Source organism: Euwallacea similis, chromosome 1 (genome assembly GCF_039881205.1).
Source record: "Euwallacea similis isolate ESF13 chromosome 1, ESF131.1, whole genome shotgun sequence".
Taxonomy (NCBI): domain Eukaryota; kingdom Metazoa; phylum Arthropoda; class Insecta; order Coleoptera; family Curculionidae; genus Euwallacea; species Euwallacea similis.
Window position 1 is genome coordinate 4,737,019 of NC_089609.1, and position 23,778 is coordinate 4,760,796.

Here is a 23,778-nt window from a genome sequence, read left to right on the forward strand (position 1 = left end):
CCTCTCTAGTCTCCCTTTTCTGCTTCAGCATCGTCTTCTTCTCCTATCCTGCCAATCCTCTCTGCTCCTTCATAATACTCACCTTATCTCTCATCCCTTTCTAGTCCCCCCTTTATCCTTCCTCTTAATCTCTTCCATCCCCTTTTAATACACTCTTATCCTTCATCCTTATTCCGTGTACTCCCATCCCTCATCCCTTTTCTAAAATGTTCCCATACTCCTGCCCCTTATCCCTCTTCTATAATATCCAAATACTCCCATCCCTCATCTCCTTTTTATAATGTTCCCATACTCCTCTTCCTCATCCCTTTTTTTTAATGTTCCCATACTCCTGTCCCTCATCCTTTTTTTATAGTATCCAAATACTCCTGTCCCTTATCCCTCAGCCCCCTTTATTAGTAATACCCCCAATTCCCCTCCATAATGTCCCTTAATCCTCCCATCTCCTTCTATCCCCTTTTATTAGTAGAATCCTTAATTTCCCCAAGAATGTCCCTTTTTTAAAATACTTTCCAAATCATCTAATCTCTTTCCCCGCAGTATCAGACAAATAAATAAAAAATACATCATCTCAGAAATAACGAAATATAAAAATTATCTCAATAGTTCTATCTAAATAATTACAAATTAATACTAACACCCGTGAAAATCTAAAAAATTCAAAATCACACTGGAAATGTCCCCCTAAATCTACTACACACTTTAAGTCAAAGAATAATCTCCCCTTTACTTCAAAATTCAAAGTTATTCAATTTCTCAAAAGACAGTCAAATCAGAAAAATACAAATTACTTTAGTTTCTCTGTCTTCCCTACATCCCCAAATTTCCACAGTGCACCCTGACCCTCAAAATCCAATTTAATAATCAATATATACCACCCTTTAATGTGTCACTTTTTTTTAAATATCTAAACTATCCTCTAATTATAAATAAGAGTACATGTCTTTATTCACACTTTACTCATCTCTCAATATAATACATATAATGCAGACCATGTATCTTCTTCATTCATAGAAAAACCAATAATATCCAATAAATAAATACAAAATATCAAAGTACAAGCTCTAAATCAGTCATAATACTGCGGGGAATGTTTCCAAAAATATAGACAATACCTATAAAAAGTTACTACATTTCCACAAAATAAGACAATCCTCTCCCCAATCCCAAAAGACCACTTTCCTATTCGTCGGGTAACAGGTTTAGAAATAATCTCACACAAAATCCTTCAATTCTGCTTTTATTAGTTGCAGTCAGAAGAAACACCCTTCTTTTAGTTCTAAAAGCTTCTTAAAAAATAATAATAATAATAAATAATATACAGTTACCAAATATACCACCACTCCAATGTATCACCTCGACAAGTACTCTTTCGAGTCATCAAAAGTAATACAAAAAGAGTTACAAATTTAATAAATATACTATCCAGTTAGTAAATTATAAACAGAAATGTTATCAAAAATCAGTTAAATAATACATAAACCATAGAAAATTAGTTATTTCAATTTTAAATTTCATCTTTTATCAAAAATAACACTTTTCATAATCATAAAATCGAAAATACACTCATTTCCTATCTAGGAACGAAAAGTTTCTTTGCACTTTTACTAAATTCATATGTTTCTCTCAAAAATTCATTAAGAAACTAGTACCCTGCAATGTACTTTCAAATCTTTCCATTTATTTATCCCTTAACCCCTTTTACAATTCAAAAGAATCCACCATTTCTACTTACACGAGCCATGAGCAATGCTAAAGAACCACACAATATCACAAACTGTACTGCTCGAGTACCAATTACACATCTACTCGACTCTCAAATTTAGAGGAAAAAGTACAATTCACTTTTCGTTCCTCACAAAATACTCTTCTTCTCAAATCCCTCGACCTATCACTACTTCTTACTTTTATCACTTACCTACCATTGGATCCTTCCATTTCTCCCTTTTCCTTTCTCAGTTACTGTATGCATTTCATCTGTTTTCTCACAAAATTAATTAAGGAGCTTCAAACCTCCAATGCTTTCTTGAAGACATTGTCCCCTCGACTTATCTCCTGGCACCTATCACCAAATGCAAGTGTTCCGAGTACTTCATCCTTCGGAATCTGAAACAATGACAATTCATTGCACCTAGTTCAATGAGACACCACATAATACACATAATAATCTTCTGAATCCATCATTCCCAACACTCCTCAGTCATAATACCTACTTTCATAGCTCGGAATGTGCAAATTCTCAAACTATGCAAATCTAAAATACAAATAATCCTCAAATACTTCCAAAGGCACCTTTACTTGTTCCACAAATACCTTCATCCGCACACCCTGACAAAGTACGATGGGGTTATGTCCCAGGTGATGGAGCCATGACTCGTATAACCTCAGTTCATCTTCGAGAATGTTATCTGGAATCCTTCGACCAATTCCAATTTACACCAATGGGTTACTTCTTGTCCCCAGTTTTCAAAAATTACTTCCGAGACAATCGACACACGTAATCAAAGCCCCAAGAAACGAATTGGGGCAGTGTGCAATTATCACCCCACACAAGTTCTCGACAATGTCTTCAAAAGTATCAAAGTTCTGGTAAACTTCAACTTTCAAATTAGTGGACCGCATTTTCCACAATTATTATCAATGTTTTAAACAATTAGACCGCTTTTCTTAAAAAATTGTCTAAATTTTCAATCGAAATCTTCAAACTTAAAAATAGTAATAAATAAATTAATATAACCTCACTCCACTCTGTCATTCCAAATCGCATGATCGAATTGCGACTTACTTCTCATCTTCTATTTCTCTCGTGTAAATTACCACGGCTGACTGCTAATGCTAACCTAAAATTCGTCAATCGAAACCCGCCAAGAATTATACACGTACAGTAAATGTACAGTGTTGGGGAAATAACTTTGCTACTTTTCTACTTCCTATTTTAATCGTGGTTAGTTCCGGTTAGCCGTTCTAATTTTCTAATTCTAAATAATAATTCCTCAATTTACAAACGTTTCTCTTTCCTGTTCAAAAGAACTCTTCGTTCCAAATAATGTTCTCGATCGTCGGTTAAATTTGACAAAGTTATTTCCCTATACCCTGTACAATTCAAGTAGAACCTACGTCCTAATAGTCTATTTCACACAAGACTAAAGCACTAATAAATTTCTAAAATAATACAAGTTATATCTCACCCACACAGTACGTGAACTACACAAAGAATCTACTACTATAGGAAACGCAGTATAAAATACTAATCAATCATAAAATGTAGTACAAATTTGGAAAAGTAAACGAACAATTCCCTACCTCTCTTTTTCTTAACTTTCCCAGTTCTAATAAATCCTTTAGAACCGTAAAAGTACCTACTAGTAGTGCCAGTTTAATAATACCCCAATAATTTGCACACTTGGCCCACTTGTGTGCAAATTATGTGAGGCTTCCTAAAAAGGCCCCTTCAGTCTACATAAATATCCTACTTATACATAATTAACGCTATAAAAATATTATCGTATGTACACAATATCTTAATTTAAAAACAATTAAGACCATTTCTTTAAAAATCGTTCAAATTCATCTTCCTTTCAATGCTTTCTTAAGAAGACCTTATTCGCTATATCGTTTAAATTCATCTTATCACTTTGCCCACTATACTCAAAATAAACCAATCATATTTTCCACCTTTTTTCTTATCTCTTCTCTTCTCCAATGAATACTGCACCACAGTGCTCCAATCTCTACTTCTCACTTGACTTGTCCACTGCTGGAAATGCTTTTTTCTTCCAAGTCTTTTTCCAGTTTTCCTCATCTTTCAGAATAAATCTTATCTCCCTTCACCAGTTCCGGCCCCTTCCTAAGCCTCTTTCAAATCTTCCCCTTTGCTAAATCTCCCAAGTTCTTCTTCCTTAATTCCGGTTACATCCTTTCTAAGACCTCACAATTTCGGTGAATAAATTTCGTTCACCATTTTGTCCAAGGATCCCCAAGTTATCCTTAAAAACAGACTTTTTCCAAATATCCTCCGGGAAAAATTCCTCAAATGGCTTTTCTACGCCCTAAAGTTCCTCTACAATTTTAGGAAGCTCCTAGCTGACACATATCTAATGACTACATACTAACACTAATTAAATATAATAATGCAACTTCCCTTATTCTATCCCTCCAAACGTGTTTCTCACAAGTTACCTAATACCCTTATAAATATCACTAATTTTAATTTACATGTTCCTTCTAAAAGCTCTAATTACTTCCCTCTGAAATACATGTACTTTCTTACTCTTATCCTTGAAATTCACAAGAAATAATCTTTACTTTCTTATTAACTACAAATGACCTACTGGCAAATTCTACTTTTCCAATATACATTCCTTCCCACTTTTCTTACATATGCTCAAGTTATCCTTCCATATAATAAATAAAGTCCTATTCTTATGTTTAAATCCCTCCTCTTCTTTCGCACCCACCATTTACTTCTAATTCCTATCTTTTCCAATTTCTCTCCAGTTTTGCATTCTATGTGCATGTTTCTGTTACATTTTTCCACCTACATTCCCTCCCTCAAAAGAAAAATTCCCTAAAAAGTCCTATCCTATGTCCCTACTTAAACTTACTATGAATACCCCTAATATCTTAACAGAATTACTTCACCTAACATATGCATCGACAATTTCAAATACATAATTCCTGTACCTTCACAAAAATCATCAGTACCTTTACACTATGCTTTCCTATCTGATATAAATATTCAAATCTTCTAAACAATTACAAATCATGTACCTAGTTTTTCCTATAAAAAATAATACATCCAATTTACTTTCTATTCTAAAGTACTACATCTTTATCCCTAACACTTAAATAATAATCACAATGTAATTCACAATTCCTACAATATCTACTAATTTAAAAATAATATACTTTTCCTATGTTTATATAAATAAAATCTAATCCTCAATTATTTCTAATAATACTTATAATGGTGAATCTTTCACCTTACACTTCCAAATATCAATCAAACACCCTATCTACTTTGCTAAGTTACAAGTTCCAAATAAAATCACCCTTTACAGTAATATGGTGCCCCAATTAAATACTCTACTTTCTCAAATTACAATTCCACAAGTCCATCCACAATCCATAAGTTATGGTACAATTTTTCACACATTTCCTTTTAAATTAATCAAATATCTTTCTGATACATCACTAGACACTAGAAAATTCTTAATTAACTTTCAAAATTAAACTCACAAATTACTTATTAACTACAAGCAAATTCCTATTCTTCTTAACATAAGAAAGCAATCTCGTAATGTTCCACTTACTTGCAATCCTCCAAATCTCAAAATCTCCTTCCTTGTGAAAAAATACTTTGGCCCTTATCTTTTTCCCTTTCCTGGGCCCCAGTCAGCTTCTTCGATCATTTTCACTTTTGCTGTTCTCGTAATTTCCTACTTCTCTCTTGCCAAAGTTCCATGTATCCATCTGGTGAGCTTCCTCTTTCCTTCCCTTATAAATCTTATTCTTTTTGCTAAGAGGAAATAAATAAACCACTGTCCTTCGATAAAACTACAAAGTACTACCTTGCTATCTTTTTGCCCTTAACTTAAGTTCTTTTGAATCCGACTACTCCGGTGAAAAATCTATCCTTCCTATCCTTGAATTTGGGCAATAATCCAACTTTCGATACAAGTTTTTGGTAAAGTTCCTTGTCTATATCTCTGGCCCCTCCGTCATTGGTGATCTGTCGAGGAAATCCACTATGATCTTAATGGTTCCATCATTTTATGTCAAAACTGTGGGGCAACCCACCTTCTTTCTTCCTAATTTGTAGGTTAAATGTTCGATCCTTCCTGCTGGGTTTTCTGTTGAAGAACCTCACTACTAATCTGGTGCTCGTAAACCTAACCTAAAAGGTATTTGCTCCAGACCCTTTCTTTCTGTGTTCTGTTTTTCCGTGAGCCCCTCCGTTTGCTTCCTGTAAATGTTTGCTTTTAGGTCTTTAATTTACCTCTTTCTTTGTAATATTTCCCCATCCACGTTTCCATTTCGAATTCCACTGTTCCAGTAAATATTATCCAAAATTCCGGTATTTCTTTACTTTTTCTTACGCTGTAAATTTGTGGATCCCAATCTTCTCATCTCGAATCCCGTAGATCATCGATTCTTTTATTTTTTAATAAATTAACGTCCAAAATTTTCAATCTTTATTTACTTTTTCGGAATACTCGTGACGATCCGAGAGGTTATCCCGTTCTCGTCTTTTACCGTTTTAACTTCCTTTCCGAACCCTTAAAAGATGGAGCCACGCGAAAAACCCACCGCTTCCAAAGAAACAAGTGTATAGACATTCGCGTTTTTGCCGATTCCCACCGTCTTCATCTACTCGGGATTCGAGACCAGTTAACGGCAACGACGCATGTCGCCGCCATCTTATCGGAAAGTGCCGGGAACTAAGGCATCTTTCATGCTGGCCCCATGAAAGATTCCCGCGTTCCCCCGCTTTCTAGGGGATGGCTCCGATGTGTTCTCGACGGTGTCGTTCTGCCGAATCCGAAAAACGAGGGTGAAGACCCCCAAAGAGGGGTCGGTCCAAAGTGGCCGACTCCTCGCCAGGTTACCTGGAGGCCAATCGCCTCCACGTAACTTTGCGTCGCGTCTGTCACTTTGCCGGGCCCTCTTTGGGCCCGGTGTCGTACAGTGTTGCCGGCTTGTGCAAGAAATCCTAAAATTTTAAGATATTCTAACCCGGATCAAAATCCCCAGTTTCCTCTGCCAACAGTTCCCAATTCTCCCCTTTTCTCTCAAAATAAAAAATCATATTTTCAAACCTTCCCCAAATTCCCTGTTCCGGGAATTCATTTATCATCATATCTCAAATAGACAAAACCACCCCAGAGGTGTTTCGGGCAGTAAATGTGTTAAAAAACCACTAATAAATCGATCATGTATCAATTATTACCGTTCCTTCATCGGTATCCTTTACTACACGTGTTTCTGTTTCGAAATTTTCATAATAATTGTCAAAAGATCTATTTAAATCGAGTAAATACAAATATTCATGACCCAATAGTAACAATTGATACATCTTCCGTTTATTAGGTGTTTTTTAACACGTTTACTGCCCGAAACACCTCGGGGATGGTTTTTCCTATTTAAAATATGATGATAAATAATTTCCCTGAGCAATTAATTTGTTAAATGTGCTATTTAACCGTGAAATTCAAAGATCAAATGAAAATTAAATCGTTCATTTTCGTTTTGGGAGAAAAGGGAGGAACTGGCAACGTCGCAAAAAAAACCGCGAATCCTCATCTAGGTTAGAATTCCTTCAATTTTAGAACTTGCAATAATAAAAACACATCCATGCAATACTAAGCTAAATACTGTGGCCCACTTTTTTGTAACAAAACTTTAAGCGTACTTACGTAATTTTAATTTAAGAAGGTTATAAATAAAAATAACCTCATTGTTCTAAAATTTTCCACACCCGAAATCTTCAAAACAAAACGTTTACGAGCCTATGTTGGTTTGAAATGTTCTTCCCAGTAATTATTCTATGTACTCTTAAAGTCCTGCTACAAAAAAGCAAAAGAACAAATCCAGATAAAAGCTGTATCATAAATCACAAAAACCTTAAGCAATCTTACCTGCAAAAATTATAACTGCATGCAAGCAAATTCGAGTGAAAGCTTCGATAAATATCAAACTTTAAAAACAATTCACTTTATTCTTATTCCACAAATAATAAAGGCCCTTTGGAATAATTAACATCTTAATAAACAATTTTTCTTTGATACCTTTAATAAGGAAACATCTTTTTCCCAAAACATTTAGTAACGAAGCTTCTTTACTGTTTAGACATCATTTTTCCCAAAAACCTTTCTTAATGAAACTTCTTTACTGTTTAAACATTAATTTTCCTAAAACATTTAGTAACGAAGCTTCTTTACGGTTTAAATATCATTTCTCCCCAAAACTTTTAATAAAAAGACAAAAAATTCTTTAAAAAATTAGGTATCACTTCACCTATTTAAAATCTTAGTGGTTGTTTCCACCTCTGCTAAAAAGTACTTGCAATTTAATACAAAACCCCAAAAGAAAGTCCTTTTGAAAATAAAATCCACTTATTTTTGTATATTTACACTTTTCCTATAACCCCAGAAATATCAGAGGTGGTTCGTTTTCATATTAACACCCTGTTAGAATACTCTTTCCAATTCTTTTCAATATTATTTTCTTCAACTGCTTAACCCTCAAATCTGACACAATAAAAATTTTAAATTCCTACCTTTTCTGTTGCCTTCGGGAATACTTTCTTTACTGGACACCTTGCACTTTCCCAGATCACACCATCTTTATCGCTGCATTCGAGGTAGACACACACACACACAATTTCGCATCCTTTGGCTGCAGTTCTTGTCCTGGAAGGAAAAGAGAGGCTACTGTAGCACTTAAGTTTCCACGAAGAATTTAATATTCAACATCCTTAAACACGAGAACTTTGGAATCTTTACATTTCATCGTGGCAAATCTCACTACATGACCTCAGAATATAAGACTCAAAACAATTTGATCTTTATCAAAAAGCTGCTTTACTTGTTAGACAAATTCCTTCATCCACAGCTCGAATAACCTTAGTTTGTCTTCGAGAATGTAGTCATTCCTTTGATAAGTTCCAGTACCGAGCATATTTACCCACCTCGGCCCCCACGCCTGACGCCCCTGGGTGGGTTGCTTCTTGTTCCCAGTTTTATAAAATAACACTTTTACACCGTAAGCACACCTAATCAAAGTCTCAAAGGACGAATTTGAGCAGTGTGCAGTTACCACCCCACCGGTTCTCCGCGATGTCTTCGAAAGTATCGGAGTTCTGGTAAATTTGTACGTTCAAGTGAATGGACGACATTTTCTACAATTATTGTTCATTTGTCGAACGATTAGACTAATTTTGTTAAAAATTAGTCATACGCCTTAACGTCTTCGAAATACAAAGTAAATATGGCGACGTAACCTCTCTCCGCTCTGTCAAAAAGTTCTTTTTGACAGAAAATGGTCGAGCTACGCGATGCGTTCCTCGCGACCTACTTTTCGTCTTCCGTTTCTCTCGTGCAAACTTCGAACGTCAATTTTCGGTGCAGATGTCGGTTCTGATGGTTCCCTCGGTACGATAACTTCCGAAAATGCGCGGGAATCATCCCGTCCTCTTTCTTTTCGTTACTTCCTCGTCTCCTTGCTTATAAAAGCAATGTTGCAATTTAATATTAATTTCGTCGTCCTTCACAAGTAACTAACGATGACACCCACTTATCCTAATTGTACGGAGTGTTAGGGAAATAACTTTCCTACTTTGATTTCTCCTTTTCTAAACAAGTATCCAAATGAAACAAACTAAAAGACACATTGCCAATTCTTCAAATGTGTCTCTCTTTTTCCAAAGAAATCAAAATAGTTACGTTTACGAATCTTCTTCCTCTTTCCTATTCCGAAGTTATTTCCCCGACACCATGTATAATTAAAATAAAATGATAATCTCTCTAACGAAAGACCAAAGCACTCGTGAAAAAATTCTTCGATTTAAAAATAATGTATAAAACGCACAAATATAAAATACTTTCCCGTGTTTCTTCAAAAGCATAGAAACACAAACTAGCAAACTCGCCACCTCTTTTTGTCTCTACCGTCGCAACTTTCCCAGTTCTAATAAATCCTTTAGAACCGTGAAAGTACCTGCTAGTGCCAGTTTAATGTTACCCCAATAATTTGCACACTTGGCCCACTTGTGTGCAAATTATGTGGAGCGTCCTATCATTTTAAAAAGGCTACGTCGACCTACCCTTCTTTGTCCCCTTAACTGTCTCTTTCAATGTTACATTTACAAAAGTTAAAAACTAATAAATATCCTACTTATCCCTAAATAGTATTCTAATTTAGATATAATTAAGACCATTTCTTTAAAAATCCTTAAAATCTCTAATGTTCTATAATCCATCTTCCTTTTAATGTCTTCTTAAGAAGACCTCTTTCCCCTTATCGTTCAAATTCATCCTATCACTTTCCCCACTCTCCTCGAAATAAACCAATCTTCTTAGTTGTCTTTTCTCTCCTGTCTTATACAATGACTACTGCACCTTCGTACTCCAATCTCTACTTCTCGCTTCACTTGCCTAATGCTTTTTTCCTCCAAGTCTTTTTCCAGTTCTCCTCTTTCAGGAAAAAATCTTATCTCCACCGACCATTTCCCTTCCTTCCTGAACTTCTTACAAATTTTTAAAAGCACCGAATCCCTAAATCCTCTAAATTAATCATCCCTAGTTCCAATTAGACCCCTTTTAGGACTCCACAATCTCGGTTTTTTCCCATAGTCAATTTTCCTGACTCCACAATTTCAGTCAAAACATCCTGTTCACCATTTTGTCCAAGACTCCCCAAGTTATCCTGAAAAAACAGTGTTTTTCCAAAGATCTTCCAGGAAAAATTGCCCAAATAGCTTTTCTAGCTCCTGCAAAAGCTCTTCTGGAATTTTAAGAAGCTCCCAGTTCACAATCACTACTTACTAATACTAATAAAATATAATAAAGTAATAACTTCCCTTATTCTATCATTCCAAATAGGTTTTCCGTAAATTATCTAATACCCTTATTAATATCACTAATTTTAATGTACGTTTTCATTTGTTCCTTCTAAAGCTCCTCTTATTTACCTCTCAAATATACATAAGTTCTTCCTCACCTCTACTGTTAAAATTCAAAAGTAACAATCTTTACTTTCTTATGAACTATAAATACATAAATGACCTACTGGCAAATTCTACTTTTCTAATATACATTCTTTCTCATTCATTCCCATTTTTCTTACAAATGCTCGTATTATCCTTCCATATAATAAATAAAGTCCTATTCTTATGTTTAAATTCCTACTCTTCTTTCGCATCCACCCTTCACACCTAATTGCTATCCTATCCAGTTTCTTTGAAGTTTTACTTTCTGTTTGCATGTTTCTCGTACATTTTTCCACTCCCTCAAAAGAAAAATACCCTAAGAAATCCAGTACTATTTCCCTACCTTTACTTACTATGAATACCTAATATTTTAATACAATTACTTCACTTAGCATATACATCTACAATTTCAAATTTACAATTCGAGTTTATACACATAATTTCTATATGCTCACAAAAATTATTAGTACCTTACCACTATCATTTCCTATCTTGTATAAATATTCAAATCATCTAAAAAATTAAATATCAACACTTACAAAAATGTACCTAGTTTTTTCCTATAAAAAATAATATATCCAGTTTACTTTCTATCCTTAACACTTAAATAATAATCATAATGTAATTCACAATTCCTACAATATTTACTAATTCAAAAATAATATACTTTCACTATGTGTATACAAATAAATTCTAATTTTCAATTTATAATAACACCTGTTATCTCACCTTTTAAACAAATTATGTCAAATAATACTTATAATGGTGAATTTTCCAAATATCCATGAAGCACCCTACCTCCTGTACTGACATACAAATTCAAAATAAAATTACCCTTTACGGTAGTACGGTGCTCTAATTAAACACTCTATTTTTCCAAATATTCAATTCCAAAATAATCCATAAGTTGTGGGACAATTTTTCACACAATTCCTTTTAAATTAATCAAATTTCCTTCTGATGCATCAAAATAACTAGGAAATTCCTATTCCTCTTAAGACAAAAAGCGATCTCCTAATAATCCACTTACTTGCAATTCTCCAAATCTCGATATCTCCTTCCTTGTGAAAAAATACTTTGGCTGCCTTTCTTTTTCCCTTTACTCGGCCACAGTCAGCTTTTTCGATCATTTTCACTTTTGCTGTTCTTGTAATTTCCAATTTTTGTCTTTCAAATTTCCATGTATCCAAGTAACGACTCTCTTTCCTTCCCTTATAAATCATATCCTTTTCGCTAAGAAGAAATAAATAAAGCACTATTCTTCGATAAAGCTACAATGTACTACCTTGGTATCTTTTTGCTCTTAACCTAGATTCTTTTCGGTCCTCCACTCAAAAATGTGTCTTTCCTATCGATGAATATGAGCAATAATCCAACTTTCCTTACAAATTTTGGATAAAGTTAAGTGTGTCTACCTCTGGCTCCTTCGTCATTGTTGATCTGTCGAGGAAATCCACTATAATCTTAATGGTGTATCTTATTTATATCAAATCAGTGGAGCAACCCACCTTCTTTCTTCCTAAGATCTAGGATAAACTTTCGATCTAACCTCTTAGGTTTTCCTTTGAGGACCCTCACTACTAATCTCCTGCTCGTAAACCTAACCAAAAAGGTACTTGTTCCAGACCATTTCTTTCTGTGTTCTGTTTTTTAATAACTCCCTCTGTTTGCTTTCTGGAAATGTATGCTTTTAAGTCCTTAATTTACCTTTTTGTTGTAATATTTTCCCATCCACGGTACCATTTCCAATTCCGTTGTTAGAGTAAATATTATCCAAAAATCCAGTATTTCTTTACTTTTTCTCACTCTGGAAATTTCTGGATCCCAATCTTCTGATCTTGAATCCCGCAGATAATCAATTTTCTTATTATTTAATAATTAACGTCCAAAATTTTACATCTTTATTTACTTTTTCGGAATACTCGTGACGATCTGAGAGGTTATCCCATTCTCGTCTTTTACCGTTTTAACTACCTTTCCGAACCCTTAAAAGATGGCGCCACGCGAAAAACCCACCGCTTCCAAAGAAACAAGCGTATAGACATTCGCGATTTTCACGACCCCCTTCGTCTTCTTCTACTCGGGATTCGAGACCAGTTAACGGCAGCGGCGCATGTCGCCGCCATCTTTTCGGAGAGCGCCGGGAACAAAGGCCTTATTCATGCTGGCCCCATGAATAATTCCCGCGTTCCCCCGTTCTCTAAGGGGATGACTCCGATATGTCGACGTTGTCGTTCTGCCGAATCCGAAAAACGAGGTTGAAGACCCCCAAAGAGGGGTCGGCCAAACTGGCCGACTCCTCGCCAAGTTACCTGGAGGCCAATCGCCTCCACGTAACTTTGCGTCGCGTCCGTCACTTTGTCCGGGCCCTCTTTGGGCCCGGTGCCGTACAGTGTTGCCGGCTTGTGCAAGAAATCCTAAAAATTTAAGAAATTCTAACCCGGATCAAAATCCCCAGTTTCCCCTGCAAAAATTTCCCAATTCCCCCTTTTCTCTCAAAATCATTTTCACACCTTCCCCAAACCGGGAATTCACTCATCATCATATCTCAATTAGACAAAATCACCCCCGAGTTGTTTCGGGCAGTCATGTCAATGTGTTAAAAAACCACTAATAAATCAATCATGTTGAGGGTTACTTCAGTGGGTGAGAAAAAGAAAAAAGGGAGCACCTGATTACAACACGATATATTACGGACTAACTGTTTAAAAAGAACACACATCCAAAGGAACACTAAAAAACGCTGACCTCGCATATACGTTTGGCGGGCCGCCTTATCAATATTATTGCTTTTAGGCAAATTAAGGTTTTCTTTCTTCAATACTCTCCCTAAAACTTAACTAGAATAAAGCAATAAACAACACAACACTAAGATAGAATTTTTTCGAAACTTGTTAAGCCTAATTTACCTTTTAGAAAATTAAATCTTGGTCTTGCTAAGGCCTTTGTAAACAAATCAGCGATTTGCATTTCCGACGAAATGTACTCTATTTTTATTGTACTTTTAGCATAAAGATCTCTTATAAAATGACACCTAATATCTATATGTTTAGTACGTTCGTGAAACTCAGGGTTTTTGGCTAACTTTATCGCACTCATATTATCCATGTACAAAGTGTTTTCCTGTTTTGCCTCGCTAATTTCACTTAGCAATCGTAACATCCACAACATATCTTTGGCCGCACTAGCCGCGCTCACATATTCCGCTTCCGTAGTAGATTGAGCAACACATTGCTGTTTTTTTACTACGCCATGTCACCGCTGCACCACTATAGAGGCACAATGAACCTGTAGTAGATTTTCTGGTCTCGACATCTCCTGCGAAATCTGCGTCGCTGTAGGTCATGAAGTCTCCAGTATTGGAATAAAGCAATCCAACATCTTCTGTTCCTTTTATATATCGGAGGATCCTTTTAACAAGTTGACAATGCGCTTTCGTCGGTTTATCTAGTGCTCTGGAGGCAAGACCAATTGCAAACGCAATGTCAGGTCTAGTCACTACTTGTAAATACATTAGATTTCCCACAATTTCTCTATATGGAAAATTGTCTTCTTTTTCAGGAGATTTAGTTGCTTTCCATCCAGTTTCTATGGGAGTTGATACAGCGTTTGCTTCCAGCATTCCAAAACGATGTAAAATTTTCTGAACATAACCAGCTTGATTGATAAAAATTGAACCATCCATTAATTGATGTATCTCAATTCCCAAATAATTGTTTACCTCTCTTGTAATTTTTGCTTCAAACCTGGAAGTTAATTGACTGAGAAGTTGATTGGCTTCTTCTTGGCTATTTGTTGCAATTAGGCCGTCATCGACGTATAGAAGTAGTAGCAGTTTATTTTCATTACTTTCTTTGAAAAATAAACATGAATCCGCACTACTCTCCCTTAAGCCACAGTGTATGAGGAAATCTTTAAATGACCGATTCCAACATCTAGGGGCTTGTTTTAGTCCATATAGGCCTTTGTTCAATTTACACACTCTTTCTGTCCCATCTTCAAACCCTTCAGGCTGCTGCATGTAAATTTCTTCTTCCAATCTGCCGTAAAGAAAAGCTGATTTAACGTCAAATTGACTTAAATTTAATTTTTCACGTGCTGCTACACTTAACACTGTTCTGATAGTATCAAAACGTGCCACTGGACTGAAAGTTTCTGAGTAGTCGATATCTTTTTCTTGAAAATACCCTTTTATGACCAAGCGAGCTTTATAACGATCAGCACCTGTTCCATCTGAATTGTGCTTAGTTCGATAGACCCAACGATTTCCTATAACTTTCTTATCTTCTGGTGCATCAACCAGTAGCCACGTATTATTTTTCTGTAAAGAGCACATCTCTTCCTCCATCGCTTTTATCCAGTTTTGTGAGTTCTCTGAAGAAACTGCTTCTCTGAAATTTGTTGGTTCAAATTCAGCAAACATAGCTACAGGAATTCCGAAGTAATCAGGTCTTTTTAGCATGCTTCTGTCACGTAATTTTGGCAAAACTTTTGGTACCTCCTCTTTGGTCTCTTCTAAATCCTTGTTTTCAACGTCTTGTTTGTGATCTTCAATTTCAAACGTGGTAGGTGAGAGAGTTTCTTCTTTAAAGACAACATCGTGGCTTAGCACTACATCATAGAGCTCTGGTACCCACACACGATATCCTTTGACACCTTCGAGATAACCCACAAGATATCCTTTAAGGGCTTTCTTGTCCAGTTTACGACGCTTTTGTTTCGGCACGTGGACAAAGCATTCAGTGCCAAACACTTTGAGGTCGTCAAATCTTGGCTTTTTGTTAAACCAAAGTTCATATGGTGTTTTTCGGTCTAATCTTGTAGGTCCTGTCCTGTTAATTACATATACGGCCATATTAACGGCTTCTGCCCATAGATATTGAGGAATTTTAGTATTGGAGTATAACATTGAGCGAGCTGCCTCCATTATGGTGCGATTGTCTCTTTCAGAGCTTCCATTCTGTTCAGGGGTATAAGGAGCAGTGATCGAATGTTTTATTCCTCTGTTACCCAGAAAAACGGATATTTCTTTACTGGCGTATTCTTTTCCTCCGTCCGAACGTAACTCAACAATGTCTTTTCCGAATCTTGTCTTTACTTCATTGCAGAATAATTTTAGTTTATGTTCTACTTCTGATTTTTCACGTAGAAAATAAACAGTACGATACTTGCTATGATCATCTTTAAATAAAACATAATATCGTTTTTGTCCAGGAGATTGCACACTCATAGGTCCACAAACGTCAGAGTAGATAAGCTCTCTTGCATTATTTGAAATATCTTCCCTTCTGCTAAAACGCTCCCGATGTTGTTTGCCATAAGCACAAGCATCACAAAAAAGGTTGTCATTGGTAAATGCAATGTCAGAGTTCCTAAGAAAGCATTTCACATATTTTTTGTTTTGGTGACATAGGCGTTCATGCCAGAGTTGCAATGTATTGCTCATAGTCGCCGCACAAACGATTTTCGGCAAGATCACACGTAATTTAATTCGATAAAGATTATCGGCCTCGACTCCAACAGCGATAACTTTATTATTTCTAGTAAAGAAACACTGTGAACCGTTATTTTTCAAAATAAAGTCAATACCTTTCTTAGCTGCTGTTTTAACCGAGAATAAGTTCTTAGCCATATCTGGTATGAATAACACGTCATACAATGTTGCCGTTATCCACTCTTTGCCGTCAAAAGATTCTACATCTATGTTACCTTGACCTAGTGCTAGTACTTGGTCACCATTTCCAATGTAAACTGCTACTGGATCCGGGAATTCCTTGTACTCATAAAACCACTCACGCTTATTTGAAATATGATTTGAAGCACCTGAGTCTATCAACCAATAATTGTCACTGTTCTCATTAACAATAGTATTCCCAACAAAAGCTTGTCTTTTCGATTGATCACCTTGTTTTGACGAACAGTCTTTTATTAAGTGTTCTTTTGACCCGCACGAGAAACAACCTTTGCAGTCTTTCCGCTCATGATTCACTTTCCGACACAAGGAACAGCGCGACACGTTAGAGTCCTCTTTCTGTTTCTGAAAAAACTTTTTCTTCTTGAGAAAATTACCTTTTAGGTTTACTTTAGATAACAGGGCGACTGTGGATTCCTCCTCTTCCTCCCGCTGTTTTTCCAAACGTAATTCTTCAGTTAATAAACGAGTTGTTAAGGTCTCAATGGTCTTTTTAGAAGCTTGAGTTGAATCCCAGGCACTATGAAAATAGTTAAACTTGGACGGCAAGGTTGATAGAATTCTTGTGATCAACATGGACTCAGGAATGTCGCCTCCCAGCTTTTTCATTTTGCTGGCCAGTTGCTCCAGCTTTGACACATGGTGTGCAACATTACCATTGGGGTCCCACTTGAACTCGAAGAACTTCTTTTGCACTAGGGATAAACTTTCATCTGATTTTAAGTCGTACACGCTGTGCAATTTCTTCCACATTTCTTCTCCTGTGGCACAATTCATCAGCAGTTGTAACGGTTTGGATTCCACAGTTGTGACGAACAGTTTTCTTGCCATCCTGTCACCTTTGATCCATTTTTTAAATTTCTTTTCATAGTCCAGTTCATTTTCTTCAGGCCTTCTTTCAGTACCATTGCAGATGTCTAACGCATCTTCACTGTCTAATATCGTTTGTATAACAAACTGCCACTGTTGCCAGTTTTCGGAATCACGTAGTTTTTCGATTCTAGGCTTGTCGATCTCCATTTTTTTTTTTATGGCAGATAATACACTAATTTTGTAATTAGTCGTATAATTGCGAACAAAAGCTCAAACCGACACTTCTCACTACAACACTCGCGACTTACTCTCACTCGCACACTGGGCCCATAACCTGTTGAGGGTTACTTCAGTGGGTGAGAAAAAGAAAAAAGGGAGCACCTGATTACAACACGATATATTACGGACTAACTGTTTAAAAAGAACACACATCCAAAGGAACACTAAAAAACGCTGACCTCGCATATACGTTTGGCGGGCCGCCTTATCAATATTATTGCTTTTAGGCAAATTAAGGTTTTCTTTCTTCAATAAATCATGTATCAATTATTACCATTCCTTCCTCGGTATCCTTTACTACACGTGTTTTTGTTTCCAAATTTTCATAATAATTATTAAAACAACCATTTAAATCGAATAAATGCAAATACTCATGACCTAATAGTAATAATTCGGTTTCTTAGGTGTTTTTTAACACGTTTACTGCCCGAAACACCTCGGGGATGGTTTTTCCTATTTAAAATAGGATGATAATTAATTTCCCTGAGCAATCAATTTGTTAAATGTGTTATTTAACCGTCAAATTCAAAGATAAAATGAAAATTAAATAATCCATTTTCGTTTTCGGAGAAAAGGGAGGAACTGGCAACGTTGCAAAAAAAACCGCGAATCTTCATCTAGGTTAGAATTCCTTCAATTTTAGAACTTGCAATAATAAAACACACCATGAAATACTAAATACACTGGCCCACCTTTTTGTAACAAAACTTTAATAGTACATAGGTAATTTTAATTTAAGAACGTTATGAAAATAACCTCATTGTTCTAAAATTTTCCACACCCGATATCTTCAAAACAAAACGTTTAGGAGCCTATGTTGGTTTGAAATGTTCTTCCAAGTAATTATTCTATGTACTCTTAAAGTCCTACTACAAAAAAGCAAAAGAACAAATCGAGGTAAAAGCTGTTTCATAAATCACAAAAACCTTAAGCAAACTTACCTGCAAAAATTATAACTGCATGCAAGCAAATTCAAGTAAAAGCTTCGATAAATATCAAAGTTTAAAAACAATTCACTTTATTCTTATTCGACAAATAATAAAGACCCTTTGGAATAATTAACCTCTTAATAAACAATTTTTCTTTGATACCTTTAATAAGGAAACATCCTTTTTCCCAAAACATTTAGTAACGAAGATTCTTTAAGGTTTAAACATCATTTTTTCCAAAAACCTTTCTTAACGAAACTTCTTTACCGCTTATACTTCAATTTTCCCAAAACCTTTCCAGAAAACCAAAAAAATTTTAAAAAAACCTTTCAAATAAGGTATCACTCAATCTTGCTACCTATTTAAAATTCTCTATTTTATTCTTACTGGTTCTTTCCCTTCGTACTAGAAAGTACTTGCAATTTAATAAAAAAACACCAAAAGAATGTCCCCCTTGAAAATAAAATCCCCTTATTTTTGTATATTTACACTTTTTCTATAATCCCAGAAATATCAAATGTGATTCGTTCTCAAATTAACTCACTGTTTTAATACTCTTTCGATTCGTTTTGAATATAAATTGTTTCTTTGATAACAATTATATTCTTCCTTTGCATAGTAACATTCCCTCAAATCTAGCAGCATAAAAATTTTAAATTCCTACCTTTTTCTGTCGCCGTCAGCTATACTTCCACCAGCAAACAGCTTCCACTTTCGGAGATGGCACAATCATTTCACTGCATTTGGGACGAACACAAACACACACACACTATTTCACATCCTTTGGCTGCAGTTCTTGTCCTGGAAAGAAAAGAGAAGCAGCTATAGTACATACGTTTCCCCGAAAAATATAATATTCAATATTCTTAGTTAAACACCAGAACGTTGGAATCTTTGCATCTCATCTTTGCAACTCACATTAAATAACTTCATAGTACAAGTACCGGTTGACTCAAAACAATCACATCTTTATCAAAAAGCTGCTTTACATTTTAGACAAATTACCACACGATTATGTTCAACATAATATAACCACAGCTCTTATAACCTTAGTTTACCTTCCAGAATTCAATCGATCGTTTAATAAGTTCGTGCACTAAGCATATCTACCCACCTTGGCCCCCGCACATCACACCTCTGGGTTGCTTCTTGTTCCCAGTTTTATAAAATAACACTTTTACCCCGTAAGTACACGTAATCAAAGTCTCAAAGCACGAATTTGGGCAGTGACCAATTATCACCACAGAAATTTCGACACTGTCTTCAAAAGTATCAAAGTTCTGGTAAACTTGTACGTTCAAGTGAATGGACGACATTTTCGACAATTATTGTTCATTTTTTAAACAATTCGACCTCTTTTCTTAAAAAATTGCTTAAATGTTTAATCGAAATCTTCAAAGTTAAAAGTAGTAATAAATAAAGCAATATAACCTCACTCTGCCCTGTCGTTCAAATTCGTACGATCCCGCTGCGACCTACTTTTCATCTTCTATTTCTCTCGTGTAAAATTCCACAGCTGACTACTAATGATTCAACTTCGAATGGCCATTTTAAATGACTCAGTTTAATAGTTCCCTTCTTTACGACGACGTCCAAAAATTAAATCTCCTCAAATATCACGGTAATTTCCCTATTTGCTTTACTTTCTCATTAAATACAAAAGCAACGTTACGTTTCTAGCTTCGTCAATTCCAACTCGCCGGGGATTACACGCACCCGCCGTAAATATAATATACAGTGTTAGGGAAATAACTTTGCTACCTTCGTACTTCCCATTCTAATCCTGGTTAGTTCGGGTTAGCCATTCTAATTTTCTAATTCTAAATAATAATTCGTCAATTTACAAACGTTTCTCTTTCCTGTTCAAAAGAACTCTCCGTTCCAAATAATGTTCTCGATCGTCGGTTAAATTTGACAAAGTTATTTCCCTATACCCTGTACAATTAAAATAGAACCTACGTCCTAACAGTCTATTTCACACAAGACTAAAGCACTAATAAAATTCTGAAATAATACAAATTATATCTCACCAGCACAGTATGTAGACTACGTAAAGAGCCTACTCCTGCAAGAAACACAGTATAACATACTAATCAATCATAAAATGAAGTAAAAACACGAAAAAGCAGACTAGCAAATTCCCAGTTCTAATAAATCCTTTAGAACCGTGATAGTACCTGTTGGTGCCAGTTTAATGTTATCCCAATAATTTGCACACTTGGCCCACTTGTGTGCAAATTATGTGGAGCATCCTATTATCTCTTTTACCTTAGTTTACAATTACAAAAGTTAAAACTAATAAATATCCTACTTATACGTAAACAACACTATAAAAAATTATCATACATAATGTTAATTTAGAAACAATTAAAATAATTTCTTTAAAAATCTTTCAAATCTATGACGTTCTATAATCCATCTTCCTTTTAATATTTTCTTAAGAAAACCTCATTTGCCATATCGTCCAAATTCATCCCTTTATTTTACACACGATTCCACTTGTTCAAACCCTTCTCAAAATAAACCAATCTTGTTTTCCACCTTCTCTCTTATATCTTCTCCAATGAATACTGCACCCCCGTGCAATCTTTACTTCTCACTTGAATGGTCCACTTGAGTGCTTTTTTCCTCCAAATCTTTTTCCAATTTTCCTCATCTTTCAGAAAAAAATCTTATCTTCCCTGACCAGCTCCGACCCCCTTCCCGAGCTTTTTAGGAATTTTCAAAAACATCAAAACACTAAATCTTCCAAATTCGTCGTCCCTAATTCCACTTAGACCTCACAATTTCGGTTTTTTCCTGTAATTACTTTTCCTAACTTCACGGTTCCAGTGAATATATCTCGTTCACCATTTTGTCCCAGAATCCCCAAGTTATCCTTAAAAACCAGTGTTTTTTCAAAGATCTTCCGAGAAAAATCGCCCCAATGGCTTTTCTAAGCCCTAAAGTTCCTCTACAATTTTAGGAAGCTCCTAGTTGGCAATGACTACATACTAACACTAATAAAATATAATTAAAAAAATAATATAACTTCCCTTATTCTATCGTTCTAAACAAGTTTTCCATAAGTTACCTAATACCTTTATTAATATCGTTAATTTTAATATGCATGCTCATTTGTTCCTTCTGAAATAAATGTTCTTTCTTAGTCTTATCCTCGAAATCCAGGAGGAATAATCTTTGCTGTTAACAAATAATCTACTAACAAATTTCTCCATTCTTTTATGCAGCTATTTGCATTCCCTCCCGTTCTTCTTACATGTCTTTATATTATCCCTCCATATAACAAATAAAGTCCTATTTTTGTGTTTAAATCTCTCATCTTCTTTCGCATCCACCGTTTACTCCTAATTGCTATCCTACCCAGTGTTTCTTTAAAGTTTTACATTCTATATGCATGTTTCTCGTACATTTTTCCACCTACCTCCCCTCCGTATCTTTTACCTCCCTCAAAAGAAAAATACCCTGAGAAATCCTGTACTATATCCCTACTTTTACTTACTATGAATACCTAACATCTTAACAAAATTACTTCACATAGCATATACATCTACAATTTCAAATTTATAATTCTATTTTATACACGTAATTCCTGTATCTTGACAAAAATTGCTAATACCTTTGCACCATATTTTCTTATCTTATATAAATATTAAAATCGTCTAAAAAATTAAATATCAATAGCTACAGAAATGTATCTATTTTGTCTCCTTAAAAAACTAAACACATAGTCTATTTTCTATCTTAAATTACTACATCCTCCTTACCTATAACACTTAAATAATAATCACAATTTAATTTCCTACAATATCTACTAATGTAACAATATATTTTCACCATTTCTACATAAATCAATTTTAATCTTCAATGTGTAATACCTTCTGTTGTCTCTTACCTTTTAAATAAATTATTTCCAATAAGACAAATAATACTTATAATGGTGAATTTTCCAAATATCCATAAAACACCCTACCTACTATACTCACATACAAATTCAAAATAAAATTACCCTTTCCGGTAGTACGGTGCTCCAATTAAATACTCTATTTTCTCAAATATTCAATTCCAAAATAATCCATAAGTTATGTTACAATTTTTCACACAATTCCTTTTAAATTAATCAAATGTTCTTCTGATGCATCAAAATAACTAAGAAATTCCTATTCCTCTTAAGACAAAAAGCGGTCTCCTAATAATCCACTTACTTGCAATCCTCCAAATCTCGATATCTCCTTCCTTGTGAAAAAATACTTTGGCTGCCTTTCTTTTTCCCTTTACTCGGCCCCAGTCAGCTTATTCGATCATTTTCACTTTTGCTGTTCTTGTAATTTCCTATTTTTGTCTTTCAAAATTCCATGTATCCAAGTAACCACCCTCTTTCCTTCCCTTATAAATCATATCCTTTTCGCTAAGAAGAAATAAATAAAGCACTATTCTTCGATAAAGCTACAATGTACTACCTTGGTATCTTTTTGCTCTTAACCTAGATTCTTTTCGGTCCTCCACTCAAAAATGTGTCTTTCCTATCGATGGATACGAGCAATAATCCAACTTTCCTTACAAATTTTGGATAAAGTTAAGTGTGTCTACCTCTGGCTCCTTGGTCATTGTTGATCTGTCGAGGAAATCCTCTATAATCTTAATGGTTTAATCTTATTTATATCAAATCTGAGGAGCAACCGACCTTCTTTCTTCCTAATGTGTAGGTTAAACGTTCGGTCCATCCTTTTAGGTTTTCTCTTGAAAATCCTCACTACTAATCTCGTGCTCGTAAACCTAACCAAAAAGGTACTTGTTCCAGACCCACTCTTTCTGTGTTCCCTTTTTTAATACGTCCCTCCGTTTGCTTCCTGGAAATGTATGCTTTTAGATCCTTAATTTACCTCTTTGTTGTAATATTTCTCCATCCACGGTACCATTTCAAATTCCACTGTTAGAGTAAATTTTATGGAAAAATCCAGTATTTCTTTACTTTCTTCTTACTTTGTAAATTTGTGGATCGCAATCTTCTAATCTTGAATCCAGTAGATAATCAATTCTTTTATTTTTTAATAATTAACTTCCAAAATTTTACATCTTCATTTACTTTTTCCAGACACTCTTGACGATCCGAGAGGTTATCCCATTCTCGTCTTTTACAATTTTAACTTCCTTTTCCGACAACTAAAAGATGGAGCCACGCGAAAACCCTACCGCTTCCAGAAAATTAAGTGTATAGACATTCGCGATTTTCACGACCCCCTTCGTCTTCTTCTACTCGGGATTCGAGACCAGTTAACGGCAGCGGCGCATGTCGCCGCCATCTTTTCGGAGAGCGCCGGGAACAAAGGCCTTATTCATGCTGGCCCCATGAATAA

The 23,778-nt window shown here is 35.2% G+C and overlaps 1 long non-coding RNA gene across 11 annotated transcripts in view; it reads right to left on the bottom strand.

Moving 5' to 3' along the window:
- Positions 1-1,240: 1,240 nt before the first annotated feature.
- Positions 1,241-23,778, bottom strand: part of LOC136412725 (uncharacterized) — a 28,391-nt gene continuing 5,853 nt past the window's right edge. For 2 of the 11 annotated variants that reach the window (XR_010752425.1, XR_010752424.1), the window contains 9 exons: positions 23,106-23,271; positions 22,882-23,052; positions 22,627-22,829; positions 19,086-19,222; positions 8,279-8,411; positions 5,800-5,965; positions 5,571-5,731; positions 5,313-5,518; positions 1,241-2,106 (listed from right to left, as the gene is read on the bottom strand). This is a non-coding gene — a long non-coding RNA (uncharacterized lncRNA). Of the gene's footprint in view, positions 2,107-5,312; positions 5,519-5,570; positions 5,755-5,799; positions 5,966-8,278; positions 8,412-19,085; positions 19,223-22,626; positions 22,830-22,881; positions 23,053-23,105; positions 23,272-23,337; positions 23,518-23,778 lie in introns of those variants that run through there. The other 9 variants (XR_010752429.1, XR_010752434.1, XR_010752433.1 and 6 more) reach the window with 9 other exon arrangements.